Consider the following 16,758-nt stretch of genomic DNA (forward strand, 5'->3'; position numbering starts at 1 on the left):
TGCTATGTTTGTATGCCAAGTTGAGCTGAGGTCTAAAAGAGTTGGGTTCCTTCATGTTGGGCCTAGGTTAAATTCCTGTGTTGTGGATATCATTAGGCCAAATGTATCTCAAGCCACTGGACTTGAAGTTCATTGTCGGCAATGAGCCTTAGCTCACACGGCATTTCGCCCCCTCCCCATCCAAAAGGTTTCGGGCTCAACTCCTACCGACTGCAATCGAGGAAGAAAAAAAAATGGTAAGTATGTGAGAGGCGGGAGATTTTGCTCTTTTGCCATTTTCATTTTCATACCATTTTTAATATTTGAGAGGCGGGAGATTTTGATCTTGATACCACTGATTTTGATCTTGATACCACTGACACTGTCGTTGTTAATTATGCTGCTTTTGGTATTGACATTGTTCAACCATTCTCATTAGCATTTTGCCTTTCTATGTATACCCCTTCCCAAGATACTTCCATGCTTAAGTCAAGATAAGTTTAAAAACCTTAGTTAACTTAGTATAGCTATCATAGCTACTATTATCATCATACAATATTAGCCTGCTGCATGTACTTGCTCTAACTCTACTATAGAAAGAAGGTTTTTCTCGTCAAAGTACACCCAAAGACTTGTTTAATTGTGTAGATGTGAGAAGTGATTTTTGAGATATTTGAGGTTCTTTAGACAAGGGTTCTTTAGAATTGACCGTGTGTGTTTAGAATGAAGAAAATCCAGCACAAGTTAAAACAGAATGTTTAAGACAACTCAGGAGATCAAATACCGTTAAGGAGATCGTACCTAAATTTATTATTCTACTATTATTCCTTCTTATTTTTCTTAAGTTTAGTTTCTTCTCTACATAGTAGTTCTTCTTTCTTTGTGTTCTGTTTTTAGATATTCTCTTTTTTTGGTAGAATTTCTTACTTAACTGGATAATTAATTTATTCATTTTTATCGTTCATTCTTTTCTCTATGACATACTGTATTAATGGAGACTTAATTTACTCTTCTACTTTATGATACTTTATTTATTCTTAATTTTGTTATTTTAATACTATTTTTATCTTATTGGTTCATAAACAAATTCTTCTTGTAATTTTTTATACTCATACGTACTCTTATTTTTTATTAAATTAATTTGTACTTGATGCAAAAAATTTAAAATCATATGGCTATTTTAGTCATTTCGCATAATATCTTAGTTTTGTCTATGTCTATCCAAACATAATTACATTAGTATCTTATATATCGTATCCAAACACAATACACAAAAAATAATTTATAGTGTCTCTATTTTATTGTCTCTATTTTAGTGTCATGTCTTGTCATGTCTTTAAAAACAAACACAACCTACAGAATTGTAGGCTTCATCATTGTGGACATTTTTTAAGCCTTTTAATCACATTATCAAGTAGTTGTGACTCGTTGTAGTTGTCCTTTAGTTAATTCTCTAAAGTGATAGTCTTTTGCACTTTAATTGGTCTCTATTCTTCTTTATCCTTTACTCTAAAATATTAATCACAATACAAAGTTTTCTTTATCCCCATCAACTGTTGAATTTTTTTCGATGTAAGCTTTGGGCACATTGTTATAGCTATACTCATACGTTATCAACTTCTTTTATATGTCCTATTTTAAAAAATAATTTTGTGGAATAATAATTTCGGTACATAGTCACTATTTTCATACAACAGTAAATGACTAAACCTGCTAAGCCTTGTAATTTGGTTCAACTACGAGTCTAGTGACGCGAGCTATAACCCTATCCTAGTTGACTAATTAGACTAGATAAGTTTAATTGATTTCGAATTTGACCTACTATTTTATATTTAACTATGTCAGTTTTTACTCAAATCAAATCTCGAGTTAGGCTTTTGAGTCAGATATAATTTTTTACAGTCTGACGGATTAGTTCTTCCTCTATCCAATAAAATACCGTAGAAAACAAAACAAAAAATATAGGTGGGTTACTGCCGACACGTGAATACTGGAATCGGAAATCATCCAAAGAAACATGATTGCTAGGAATGGGAATTGCCCCAAATGCGGTATAACCTCTTGATGCATGCCCCTGGTACCCTTCCCATTGGCCATTTCTAGCAATGGAATTGTGAATTGCATGCCCAGGTGTTCAATAATCGATGGCGTGGTACCTTAGCTTTCCAATTATTGGTTCAGTTCCTTTTTCAGGTGCGGATTATTCTTCATATTCTCAATCATCATGCCACTAATTGACACGGTGTTCATTCCATATGGATATGGGTCAACAAGAGCGAGCATTCAGAATCTAATGGAAAGATGAAGAGGAAACAGACACGTACTAAGCATTTTGTTGTGTTCTTAACCCAAAGAAAGCAATATTGAGTAGAATCTAAAATAAATAAATAAAAATATCATAAAATAGAATAAAAGAGCCAATCTCATAGCTAAATTGCTATATAGGCTAAGTAACATAAATTCCTTTGCAGCTACGAGACTTTAACTTAGTACGTACAAAAGGAAAAAGACAGACCGAAAGACGAGAATTTAGAAACTGCGTAGTGATATTTCATATTTATCTACTTTAGTGTCTACCAGTATTTTAAATTTTTTGAAATTATATCAATTTTATCCAAACATTATAGATTATACTAAAAAACATTTATAAATCAAATTATTTTTACAAAAAAATTATAGAAGATAAAAGTCCCCCTCAATTAAAAAGATTAAAATTTTCGTAGATAAAAAAAATTAAATAATAATTTTTTTAGTTATTATTTTCATATGAAAGAGTTTAATTTTTACTAATAATTAATTTTAAAATTTATTATCTATAATTTAAAAGAATTTAATGTGTATATTTTTATATTTTGATTAGATATTAACTTTGTTGCACAAATAAAAATAATTAATTTTTATGCTTATTATTTAAAAATAATATACTCTTTCTCTCTCTATGTATATATATATATAGTTAGATATTAGTATTAAAAATTTTATATTAATAGTTATAAAATTAATTTAAAATTATTTTTTTAAAATAATTGAATCTTGATTCTAATTATTAACTATAACATTAGTATTCTCTCCAAATTATATGTAGTAAATATTTGAAAGAAGATAAGTGAAAATATATATTAGAAAGATAAGTGATAAAAATTTAAAATTAAATATAAAAACTAAGAAAATATGTAAATAATAATAATAATAATAATAATAATAATAATAATAATAATAATAATAATAATAATTTGTGTGAATGATATTTCAGGATTTTTTTTAGTTATATTATTTTATTAATTTTATTTTTTGTAAAATAGAAATTAAAGATAGAGAAAAATTGAAAATGAGAGAGAAAAATAAAGAAGAAGAAGAAGGAAAGATAGAATTTGAGCTCATTTTTTTATATGAAAGTTCTATGTGTGTTGTGCCTCGTTATGGATACTGGGGGTGCTAGACATGAATGTGGGGCAGCTTTTTTTGAACCATGGGGTAAAAAAATCGGACCATCCGATTTTTTTGTTAAAAAAATTAGGTTAACTAATCGGACGGTCTAATTTGTGTGGGAGGAAAAATTTAAATTTTGGTGAATCTAATTGGACCGTCCGATTTGATTATTATATATGTTATTTTAATACGTCAATACAAATCGGAAAAAAATTAGGTTAACTAATCGGACGGTCCAATTTGTATGGGAGAAAAAATTTAAATTTTGGTTAATCTAATTGGATTGTCCGATTTGATCGATTATTATATATGTTATTTTAATACGTCAATACAAATCGGTTGGCCCGATTCGTTATATATATATAAGTTGTATATGAGTTTGTAGATCTCCTCTCCTTCTTCTTCTTCCCTCAATTTTTGCTCCCAGAGATCTATTTCTATCATTTCGTATGAGTTTAAAAAAATTGAGAGTGAAGTTCATATTTATGTGAGTGAGAAAAATGGATGATAGAGTCTTATTAAAAGTATATTATTTTGGTCAAATTTTGTTATAAACATTTGAAGGAGTGAAATTTATTTGTGAAAATCCGTTAGAAATTGTTATTCTATTCACAATCTCATTCAAAGGACTAAAATGTGTGATTTGTGAGAAGACAGATTCTGAAATACTAAGAAAAATATCATGTGCATTTTATATAGGTATCCTATACTGGTATTTGGTAGATTCGTTCAATTTCAAACCAAATATATAACCGATGATGCGAGCATGCAAGAGATGTTTTCAATGTACATTGAAATTCGCGCTCAGATGTCGTTCATTGAATTGTATATTGAGTTCGAACAATCTGAAACCGACCAAAATATTGAACAGAAAGATTACAATAATGACAGTAAGAAAGGGTTTGAAAGCAATTAGGAAGTTGTTGGTCCAGAAAGAGATGAAGATCAAGGTGACGACACTAACTATAAAGGCAAATGTGACAAACATGACAAATGCACTGGCAAACGAACATCTATTTGAGGAGCCATCTTTCATGCGAGCTTTGAATTTGAAAGCCATGCATGCTCTGGAGTTTCTGAAATATATGAATACATATGCAGGTACTTGATTGACTATATTTATACGAAAGATTATAATTTTTTAATAATTTATATTAATCGATGAACCAATTTATTACGTGACATGTAAAAATATATTTAATTAACATTTGTTTATGTGTTTATTTAATTAGTTAAATTTAAGGTAATAATCTTTTTAATTAGTTATTAATTTAGTTAAATATTAATTAGTATTTATTTATGTATTTATGTTTTTATTTAGTTATTAATTAGTATTAATTTTTTTATATGATTCATTTATAAGTTATAAATAGATTTTATTTTTAATTTCACTTATTAAATATTTATTTATTAAATATTTATGATATGACTATTGTTAGAAATTCCTAATATGTATATAATATAATCAAACAACAGAAAATTTAAATATGAATATAATATAATCAATTGACAAAAAAGTTAACCTATACTAGGACCTGCATTACCATTCATATTAAATATTTTAGTCAACTGTTTCCTAAATTTTTATTGAATTGTTTCTTAAATTTTTATTTTTTTTATTGATAAATAATTTATCGAATAATAATTCCTATTTCACTAATAATAAATACTAACTTACTATTAATAATAACTAACGAATAAATTCAATTCTTATTTAACTAATAATGTTTCACTTTATTACAACTTCAACTATAATAATATATTTATGTCAATTAAATATCTAACAATAAATAAATAATTATTACCGGAGCAAAAATATATTATATTTTACAAAACCTAATTATTAATCATAATATTCAAAATTATTACAAAAAATTATACAACAATTAATGTAACTCTAATAATAATTAATTATAATTCCCAAAATTATTACAAAAAATTCTAAACATATACTTTTTACTAATATATTATATTAATCTAATTCAAACATTATTATTAATTAAAATATTCACTAACTAAATTTAAACATATATATTTCTAATTATTATTTAAACATATATTCTTAAATTTCTAACGATAATAATAATTCTGTTACATATATTTTTAAATTTCTAACAATAATAATAATTCTGTAACATATATATCATTTAAACATATATTTCTAAATTTCTAACAATAATATAATTCTGTAATATAAAAAAAATTAAAAACAAACTTACATAATCAGAATGGTAGAGATATAAAAAAAATTAAAAAACAAACTTACATAATCAGAATGGTAGAAATATATGAAATTTAGAACAATCAACATCTTTACATTTTTGTTTCTTTGGCATTATAATTTTTGTTTAATTGAAGAAGAAAAAAATTAAAATGGTGAAGAAGAGAGAAAATGGTGGCGAGGTGGGTTCAAGAAAGGGACTTTGGAGGGAGAGAGTGGGTTCAGAAAAAGGAAAGGGGTATGTTGGTACAAGGGGCACTGTGTTGGGGCGTAATGCATGTGTGACATGTGGTTGGATGGACGCAAATTGGACGGTTCGATTTGTGCTCCTTAAATCGGATTGTCCGATTTTTTTTATCTTGACACCACATCCATGTAAAGCCCTCATGCAGTTCATAACCGCGTCCTACACCATTTTTCTTCCATATCTAAATTAAAAATCGTAAAGTTTGTTAGTTTTAGAGGAAAAGATTTTATTTTAATTCTAATAAAGTTTAGAGAAAAAGATTGTATTTTAATTGTAATGAAAGAATATCTAGTGATATATTTTAGTTTGTCAAATTAGTAATATAAAATATAAATTATAAGTTATATATAGAGTAGAAAGAGTAGAGAGAAATAGAGACGAAAAGAAATGTAGATAACAGAATGGAAGAATAGAATTTATTAATTTTAGAAAAAATATTTTATTTTAATTTTAATGAGAGAATGCTATGTGATATATTATATTTTGTTTGTTAAATTAATAATATGATATAACTATATCTCAATGTTAATTTTAATTTTAATTGTAATTAAAAAATATCATATATATTTTTATTGTGAAATTTATAATTAGTTATTGGTAATGATATATAAAAAATAAAGATAGAATGCATAAAAAAATAAGAGAGATAGAAAAAGGATCAAAGGAAGAGAGGAAAAGAAAAAAATTTCTTAATTTTTAAAAAAAATATTTTATTTTAATTACAATAATAAAATAACATATGATATATTATAATTATAAAATTAATAATATATAATAGATTATACGATGCAGAGCTAAATACATACGGAGTTATAGAGATTCCACTTGAGGCAATAAAAATTAGACCCGTACGGCAGTGGTTGGTCGAGCCGAAGCAATGGGAAATGGTGTATGTTAGAGGCGTTGCAGGGCTTGTCGGTTCTGTCTCGCATGTTTGTTTGGTGAGTGTTGGTCGAATAGGAATGAGTCAGCTGAATAGGCCTAATCAAATAGAAAATTTGATTCGAGAAATCGAGCAGGTTTTCGATGAACTGTTCGAAATAGTCATTGAAGCGGAAGAGTTAGTGGCTTCATTCACACGAGAAAATTATGGGAAATATCTACGATCACGCGACGAAAACGGTTACCAAGAGTGATTACAGTTTAAATTTATATTTTCGTATTTAATTATAATTATTTGTAAATTAATTGTCAGTTATGTAAGATTAGCCTATAAATACTAGAAAATGATAGGGAATAAGGGTTGGAACTTTTACTCAGAAAAAAACATTCAAGCACAGTCACATCCCAGAGAATTTCTGAGTCTGCAATTGAGTTATATTTTCTGTAGGGTTCCTTCCATCTTCATCTTTCTTTCAATCTACTTTTCTGTAAATTTCTTTTTTGTAAATTTAACATTTCAAGTGAATTTATTTATTAAGTATTCTCTATTTTTATTGCCCAATTTATCCTTTTTGCATTTCAAATTTCTATGTCAAAGTCCTTCGATTCAGTCAAAGGCATTTCATTGTTTTCTTTTAAATTTCAATACAAGTCATTTGCTTTCTACACATTTAATCTTTGAAAACCTTAACTTTGACGTTTTCTACTTTACCAATTTATAAACTTTCTTTTAATTAATAATATTTATCTAATAGAAGATACTTTAATGCACTTTTAAAAAATTGGTACTCGCACAGAAGAGTAGGTTTCGCTCCCAGACCACTAGATATCGAACCACCATCGATTTGTTAAAAATCGACAACACAGTGAGTTAGCCTGTTAAAAAGTGAGTAAGAGTGCGGGATTATTGCAGACATTTTAGATTGGTTCTGTATGGCATGAACTTTATGTTGGGTTGATTGTAGGTCTTTTGCAAATTGATATTGGTCACCAAAAATTACTACTTCAGTCTTATTTTAGAATACAAGAATATGAGTGAAGTTTATTATTTGTCGGGTGATTTATACCATGTGATGGATTAGGAGTATTTTCATTAAGATGTGTGGATTAAAAATTGGATGGAACTTTAATTATGAGAAATACAGATATTTATTTTTAGGAGACCATTTTAATAAAGATATAAAAAATGTTTTTTTTTAAAGACGTGTACACGTGTCATAATATAATTGGACATCTTTATTAAATCGGTTAATAAGTTATTTTTTAATAAATCAGAACAAAATCGGTTTATTATAGCAAAAATAATAAATCCAATTGTCCGTATTATAATTATTAGATTCGGTTTGTTCCGATCGATTTACACAATATAAACCGAATTATATTTAAATTTTTTTATAAAAAGATAAATATATCTTTGATTTTTTATTTTACAGACATTTAAATTCCTAATAATTTAAAAATACAATTAAGTCCCTATAAAAAAATTCTAACCCTAACCCCTTATCCCTGCCTAAACCCAAATTCAAGCCTAACGGTGAAATAATTTGCAATCTTCTGGATCGTAGTTTAGGATTTGGCTCTGTGATTTGCCTGATCTACCAAAGCTTGGAAGCTTTTGCAATGGAAACATTGCCTTAAAATTTTTATTATTGGACAAATTCTCACTAATCGATTGCCAAAAGATGGAGAGCTTTTGTGCAGGTACTGTCAGTGTCAAGAGGTAGACAGAAGTTGAATTTGAGGAGAATAAATATACAATTTTATTGGAAGTTGATCTCAACTCTGCTGTACGGAAAGCATTTGAAGGAATGGTAAGTATTGTATTCCTTTCTCTTTAGTTGAAGTTCTGATCCACCTAAAGTTTCCTTTCTCTTTTGTGCATTGTGCATAATAATTAAATTTGTTAAAACAATTTAGAGTACAGTTTTTGTTTGCACATTCATGCTAACTAAGAGACTAAGTTGATATGTCATGCATTTTGTTATTCATATTGGTCATAGCCAATTTAGAGATGTAAGCATACAGAAAAGAGAGTTGCCACTAAGTCAAGAATATTTTGTATCAGTTTGGTCAACAAGAAAAATTAATTAAGGTGGCATATACATAGTTTGATTAGTAAAATACTATAATTATTTTTTGTGTAAATAAAATTAAGTTGCTTATTTAACACCACAACCCATTATGAGTGTTTCAAATTCAACAAACTCCTTAGTTATGTTAGTGATTGTCAGAGCTACTAAGAGAAAAGATGTTACTTAGAATGTTGCATAGGATCATATGGAATTATGTTTCTGCCCAAAGTTATATGACTTGTATTCAATTGAAGTCTTAGCCAATAGATTCTGTGAATGAGAAATGATTAATTAATTAGTTAGAGATGTGATTGGAACGACATGCATCATTCTTTCTTATACTTCCCATTATTACACAAATGCTTTTGGATTCAGTAATCACTTCCAACCTCAATTCTGAGTTATTTACTTATTTTGTTGATCCTACATTTTACTTATTATATACCGGTATTAGAATCCCTTTAAAGAAGCCTAAATGTATATATTTTCCTGATCTTGACCCATCATCAGTTAACTTTTATTTATTCTTAATTAAGTTTAAAACATTACCAAGATGAATATTCACTTTAGGTTAAGTCTTAAGTATCTTTTTGTTCCAATATAAAATTATTTACGTAGTTTATATTCTACTATTTAAATTTTAGAAAAGATACTTCATTAATTTACTGTCTATGACTAAATAGTATATAACGAAATAATCCGCTGCATTATTGAATCTTGGAACCTGGATGCACTTAAAATGAGAGTAATAATACTGTGACTAAGTCTTGAAGTGTTATTTAATTTGTTCTTTGTTCTTCTTTTATTAATTTTATTTTTTAACTATGTTCTGATGGGAGGCAATGATTGGGAAAGGTTCAAAAGCAAAAATTTGATTTCTACTATTATTATTGTTGTTGTTATTGTTATTGTCCAAAACAAAATCCTTTATGTTTGTCTACTTGCCTTTCTAGTAGATCTAAAATTAAGGTTGAGAGTTATATTACCATCAATTTTTTTTTAACTGCATATATTACTTAAGTTTCAATTTTTCATTTTCATTTGATATTTTTTTTAAACTAACACTGTCATATTAACTGTTGTTGATGAAATACACCAGACATCATTTTTTACCGCAGAGATCATATTGGAGATTTTATATCTTTGGGTAATGATCAACTAATGTATAATTTAAACTGAAGAGTGCCTATGCCTCCTAAACATCCTTACATGTTAAGAGTGCATGGCTAGTTGAATTGATCGAGCATGCTCATATTGGAGAGTGATAATAATTTTGGAATCTTAAACCCAGGGAGAGATGAAGGTGAAGGTTTGGAAAATTTTTGAGAGCTGAATTGCAAATCATTGAGGAACTACTGACTAGCTAGTGGCATGGTATGAAGTTTTCTATTGATTTGCAAGTTATCGTCCATATCCAGTGTCGGTGGATCAATAGAGTAGACATGTATCAAGTTTTAGAAGGAAGAGAGAACAAATTGAAGATTAATACAAAAAGCATATCTTTGTCCCTTGAAAGATTAAGAAAATGAGAAAGATTTATGTAACTATTATTCTTTCCTTGTAACAGATTTCATGGTTTTGTATGCTCTACATTTATATTGAACTTTTATTGAAGGGTCTGAAAAAAATATAAAAAATAAAATATATATTACTTTTAAAGTGTCATTTTTTACATAAATTTAGCATCGCAATGAGAAGAAAAGAATCTTCTTAAATTTTTTGGTTGCTTACAGTATTTTTTAACTTGATAAATCAAAGATTAATTTGTCAAAATTAAAATTTGTCGCTAGCTAATGGATTATTGCAAACAAAATTCGAATTTCTAATACTTGTTTAAACGGATTAGTGAAATAACAACTAAATCAACTTAAGTTAGTTAGAAACTTTAAAACTTTATTTAATTGTGCTGTGATGGGTTCATTTTTGCATATTTATGTTGCTGATAGCCTGGACCATGAGAGAATCGGCCAACAAAATTGAAGTTGGAATTTTATGTCTAATTTACTGCGGTCAAGTATCGTAGTCAACATAATTTTTTCAAGCAGCTCTTGTAGCTCAGTTGGTTAGAACATTTCTTTAGTAAGCAAGAAGTCTTGAGTTTGACTCTCAATAAGAGCATTTTTAACAAAATATTAACTCAATATGTAATTAGAGACCACTTTAATAAAAATACTAAAAATATTTTTTTAAAGACGTTTATATGTTATGTTATGTGTAGTATAATTAGTATTAAATTAGAACATTTCTTTGGAGATTAAACTAATCAAATTCTAATATTAGAATTCAGTTATTTAAATAAGGGTAAAATATATTTTTGTCCCTGAAGTTTGATAAAAGTTTAAAAAATACTCCTAAGTTTTATTTTGTTTCAATTTTGTCACAGAAATTTTTCATTTGCATCAAATATACCCCAGACAGCTAATTTTTCAAAAAATTTAAGACCAATTCAACAACAATTTCATAAGAACAACCCTCAACACAAACAAATCAAGCATAATTTTTATGCATTATTGTTAGATTGGTCTTATAAAATAAAATAATATAGTTTCAGCATGAATTTAATTTGTTTATAGATTTGTACATGAGTCAAGACAGAGCATTACCCAATTTGAACTTGGATCGTTAACAGTTTAATAATTTAAGGTTATGATCTTTGGGACGGATTTTGAACTATAATTTGAACTTATTAATTAATGTGAACTTAATATGGCACTAAAGGAAAATGAAGATATTTTTTATGACATAATATAAAGTCAAAATAAGAAAAGATAAAAACAAAAGAGTTCTAGACTATGCCACTTTTCTCTCTTTGAAATTAAATCAAATATGAAATTCAAATTCTCTAACATAAGCGCTCACGAAGACAATCGCGGCTATTATTCGACTCGCGCTGTCACCGGATCAGATAAGATCCACATTATAAAAAGATCGGTATGGTTGTAGGATGCGAGTAGATCTTCGTTGATTTATGATAAATACCAATCTAGAGAAGACCATTTTACCGATACTGTAAAGATATATTTGTCTCCTCGGTAAGATAGAAAATTAAAGAAAAAAAGTTTAAAATAAAAAAAATGTAAAAATTACCATTCCACATATTTATTTTTTGACAAAAAATTTAATATATATGAAAAATAAGAATAAAATTTAAAAATATGAGAGTTTATTAATAGTTATAGTATTAATATCTTTTAAAACATAATAATAGCTTCAATCTTGGTTTCTAAAATTATGTTTTTTACTTATTAGACTCTACAGTATATATTAATAATATCAATACGTATTCAAAGTATAACTATTCAAATAGTAGAGGCAGATAGATTTTTACTTCTCTGATGCATGACTGAAGTTAGAATTTGTGTCCATTTTTATCATTGTAATAAAATTTTTTATAAGATTTAATTTAAAAAAATACTCAAAAGAATTATTAAAAATATTTAATTATTAAAAAATTGTAATATAAAAATTATTAGGAAGGATTAATTATTATAATATTTATAAAAATATTAAAGTAAGAACTTGGAACAAATATATAAGCTATAACTCACTTTATGATAAACATAAAAATATTATTATTATTATTATTATTATTATTATTATTATTATTATTATTATTATTATTATTATTATTATTATTATTATTATTATTATTATAGTTATTTATACATGTTTATAACTTAAATTTGTCACTTTTTATTATAAGGATTTAGTTTTGATATTGTTGTTACATAATGTGAATTATCTTTTAGTTATTAACTTTGTACAATTGAATTTGACTATAAAATTATATGATAACATAATTAATATATTGTAATAGAATTGAGATCTTTTTATACTTTTCTAAAAGTAATAAATTAAAAATATTTTGGATTTAAATTTTGAATTAAAAAATACTTTATTAATTTTAGAGAATATGAGTAAAGTAATCACGCTTGTTTTTGTTAAATGATCAGATTATTAGTCTTTTGTAAACTCTGTTTAGTAGTTTTTTTAGTCTAATAAAAATACTAAAATTTATTTGGCTTGAGCAGTATACACTGGATGTCTCTGTAACTTCTAAGGGAGAATCAAACATAGACTTCTCCGCCTTGGATGGGAAGGTAATCTATTTTTGGGCTACAATACCCGAATATGCATTACTTTCTTGGCATACTCTATTTAACATGTCTTTAATTATCTTTTGTGATGTTTATATTTGTTGTGTTGTTACCTTATTATACAAGTAACGCGTCTTATTTTATGGCATCTTCTAGCTTGGAAAGGGTGTTGCCGAGGCATTGTCGACGATGATTCGCGAAGCTGTTGTGCAAGGGATAATAGCAGTTCTCCTAGAGATTGTGAAAACGGTTGGTTCCTCACCAAAAAGTGGGAATGACGGTGTAAAGCTTTTGAATACTGCTCTAGTTGTTACACCACCGTCGGACACTTTGAAACGCATAAAGCTTTCGAATACTCCTCCAGTTGTTACTCCTCTGTCGGACCCTTTGAAAGAAATACTTGATGCCAATTTCTTAATGTGTTTGGGTGACGAACCAGTCATGAAGAAGAGTACTTGGAGGTGCAAGGGAAAAAAGCGTGGATTACCGGTCTTCGTAGTTAAGGTTTTATATCTTTATTTTTAAATAACAACTATTAAATACCGCTTAGATAGCATTTGATCAAAATAGTACACAATAGAAAGATGTTATAGTTCACAAAGTACAACATCATTCAACCATTGGATTTGCCGCTGTTTGTAAACCGCAAAAATCAGTAAATTATTAGTTAATAAATTAAATTTTTAATTAAGAAAGCTAAAAATATAAAACTAATATCAAAATAGGATAGAGCTCGTCGAAACGAGAATTTTGATACCAATTTTGATAATTTGGCCCAAAATCGGACCGAAAGAGCCGAACCGGTTGAACCGGGGCTCAAATCGGACCCGTGGGTTCAACCGGCCATAACATAAATGAAGCAGCAGCTTCTTCTTCTCCATTTCACTATAACAACGAAAAACACAGCAAGGGGGAGAGGAGAAGAAACCTAACCCTCACCATTCCTTCCAACTACCATAACTTCCTCATCCGGGCTCCGATCGCCGCACCGTTCGCGGCCACGCGCTCAGCGCGTCGAAATTTACCTTTCTATCTGAACAATTTCACTAGTAAACCTCCTATTAAATTCAGAATCTCTATCCCTCTTTCTTTGGTAAACTTGAAAACCTATGGTGAATCTTGCCCAATTTTTGTATTCTAGGTTCAAGTTAGCTTCCAGAACTTGTGGGCTCAAGCTATTGAGCATATGGGTATGGTAAAAATACCCTAACCCTAGCTCAATCTTGTTATTGTGATAGAAAACTGAATTGGAACATATATATATGTAGTAGGTGTAGGTTAAGTGGGTGTTTATGCATTGGAATTGAATTGGGATCACTTGGAGGTTTGTTGGTGACCAAGGCTTGCTTTGGGGCTGTTTGATTGAGCTTGGAGGGGCTGTAATTTTGCGTTGTGAGGTTGTCTTGGGTGAATTAAGTGATCGGCCAAGGTATGGTTTAAGTTTTGCACGTTTAATAATTACGGTTGTGTGAAAGCTTAGGCTAGAGTATTATAAGATAGGTTGAAAAGCTTTGTTATGTTAAATGGTTAGTGTTTGTGATGTTGATGAATAAATTGATATGATATGGTGTTGAGTAATTAATAATGGGAATTAAATATATGTATGTGTATATGCTTGTATAATAGTGATGATTATGGCAAGGTAATGGTGTGGTTGAGATAGTAAATGGTATAATTTAGACTTGTTGGTATTGACTTGATAAATTAGTGTTGTAATGAGGATTGAAGGATTGTATGATAAAGGTAAGAATTAGAATGTGTAGTACTATGTGGTTGGTGGCTAAATTGGTAAAGTGGAAGGAATATGATATTATTGAGCTAGGTTGTAAAAATGGTTGTGCTTTGGTTAAGGGTTGTTATATTGATGCTTGTGGTATATTAGGTTGACTGGAAATGAGTTCTTGGAGGAGAAAATATGGTTTTTGGCAAAAATAAGGTTGGGGGTACTTTTTGGTAAAATGTGAATTTCGACAAATTTCGGCAGTCCATATCTTGCTCTACAAATTTTGAATAAATATAAGGTTTGTTTTATATTAAAGAGGATTTAACAAGCTTGAGATCGATATAAAGTTTGCAGAAAACTGAGTTTTGTAGAGAAAGTTATGGATGCCAGAGAATTGGTACGAAAAACTGAATTTTTGTAACTTGCAGCAGAACTAGGTTTTCTGACGTGTGCCCACGCACAAAGCCGTGCGCACGCACCCAACAGAAGCAAAAATCTACTTGTGCATACATACGCCTCTGTGCGCACGCACACCTGGTTAATGAATGAAGTTAATAATGCCATGGCTTGATGAATGATTAAATAATAATTATGACTATGAAATGGCTTATGGATAATGATATCTGAGATACGAGTTTTCCTGGGTAAAAACTGTGGCTCGCCACCACGTGTTCCAGGTTGAATCTCGATACTCTGTTGACCCTACGTCATAAGGGTGACCGGGCACGTATAATTTCCCAGGTATGGATAGCCCCCATTGAGTGATTATATGATGAATGAATGTGAACTCTATGCATAGACTCTTGGAGATGCGCGACGGAGGACAGTCTAAGGTTTTCAGACTTGTCGGATTGGCTGGATAACCGACAGATGGGCCCCATCAGCCATAGGACAGGCATGCATTATATGCATTTGTTTGTTTGACTGCTATGCATTTCCTGGGTTTGCCTAATTGATATATATCATCTGCTATCTGTTATACTTGCTATTTGTACTATCTACTCACTACTTGTGCGTGAACTTGTTTGGTTGCCTGTTTCTGTTGCATTCTGAATGATGAAAAGATGGAGGAAACGAAGGAAATGGATTGGTGTTAGGTTAAGTTTGAACTTGAGTAAGTTAGGTAGAACTAGAACACCTACCTCTGTTTATGGCTTCTGGTTAGTGCTTAAGTTGGATAATTGAATAATGGAGTTCTAGGATTGCCTATGGCATTCTCAGGACCTTATTTATTATACACGTGGCACTTTTACCATGCTGAGAACCTCCGGTTCTCATTCCATATTGTATTGTTGTTTTTCAGATGCAGGTCGAGAGGTTCCTCGCTAGGCGTCTGGATCCTGGAAAGTGAAGTAGTTCTTGGGTGTATTTTGGGTTCTGGTTGTACAGATGTATATATATATGTTTAGCTTACTCTCCAAGTAACTTATGAATGCTGCTCCTCTTAGAGGTTGAGGGAGAGTTAGGAGTTTACTTTTATATTTTGGTGTATTTTTGGGGACACTTATGTATGTTTATATGTATATATGTATTCCCCGGCCAGCCTTAGCTTCGCAGGCTGAGTCAGGGGCTAGTTATGCTGTTCCTTGGCTTTCCTTTATCCTTTTGTTTAATGTTTTATCATGTTCCTATTAGGTTTCTTAGCATGCAAGTAATCCTTTCCCTTGAGCGTTGCGCTTTTTATTTTGCGATTTTGTTTACCCATTTTGTTTCAAGGCTCCTAGTATATTATCTTATTCTCTATTATGTATTTATTTTACTGTCTAGAGGTCCGTAACGCCTCATTACCTCTGTTCTACGACATAAGCGTAAAACTCTGTGTAATAGGGTGTTACACTGTTCGCATTTAAGGGTGAAAAACTTTTTAGTATTCTCACATATTATAATATTAATGTTAAGTCATAAAATACAATCTCTTCCTCAACTTCTCCTCTCTTTTTCACTAGATATGAGGTCTGAGCTTCACTGTTGAGGACTTTAGGCTCGTGAGTACCGGTTTCTTTTTCTGGTCATCATATTGTGCCTGTTAGTGACATTGGAAGGTTGATTAGAATCCTGATTAATACTAGGGAGCTAAATTTCACTTAGTGATATGAGAATTTGATTTG

The sequence above is a fragment of the Arachis ipaensis genome, chromosome B1 (assembly GCF_059453495.1).
Source record: "Arachis ipaensis isolate K30076 ecotype BB chromosome B1, ASM5945349v1, whole genome shotgun sequence".
In the NCBI taxonomy this organism is placed as follows: domain Eukaryota; kingdom Viridiplantae; phylum Streptophyta; class Magnoliopsida; order Fabales; family Fabaceae; genus Arachis; species Arachis ipaensis.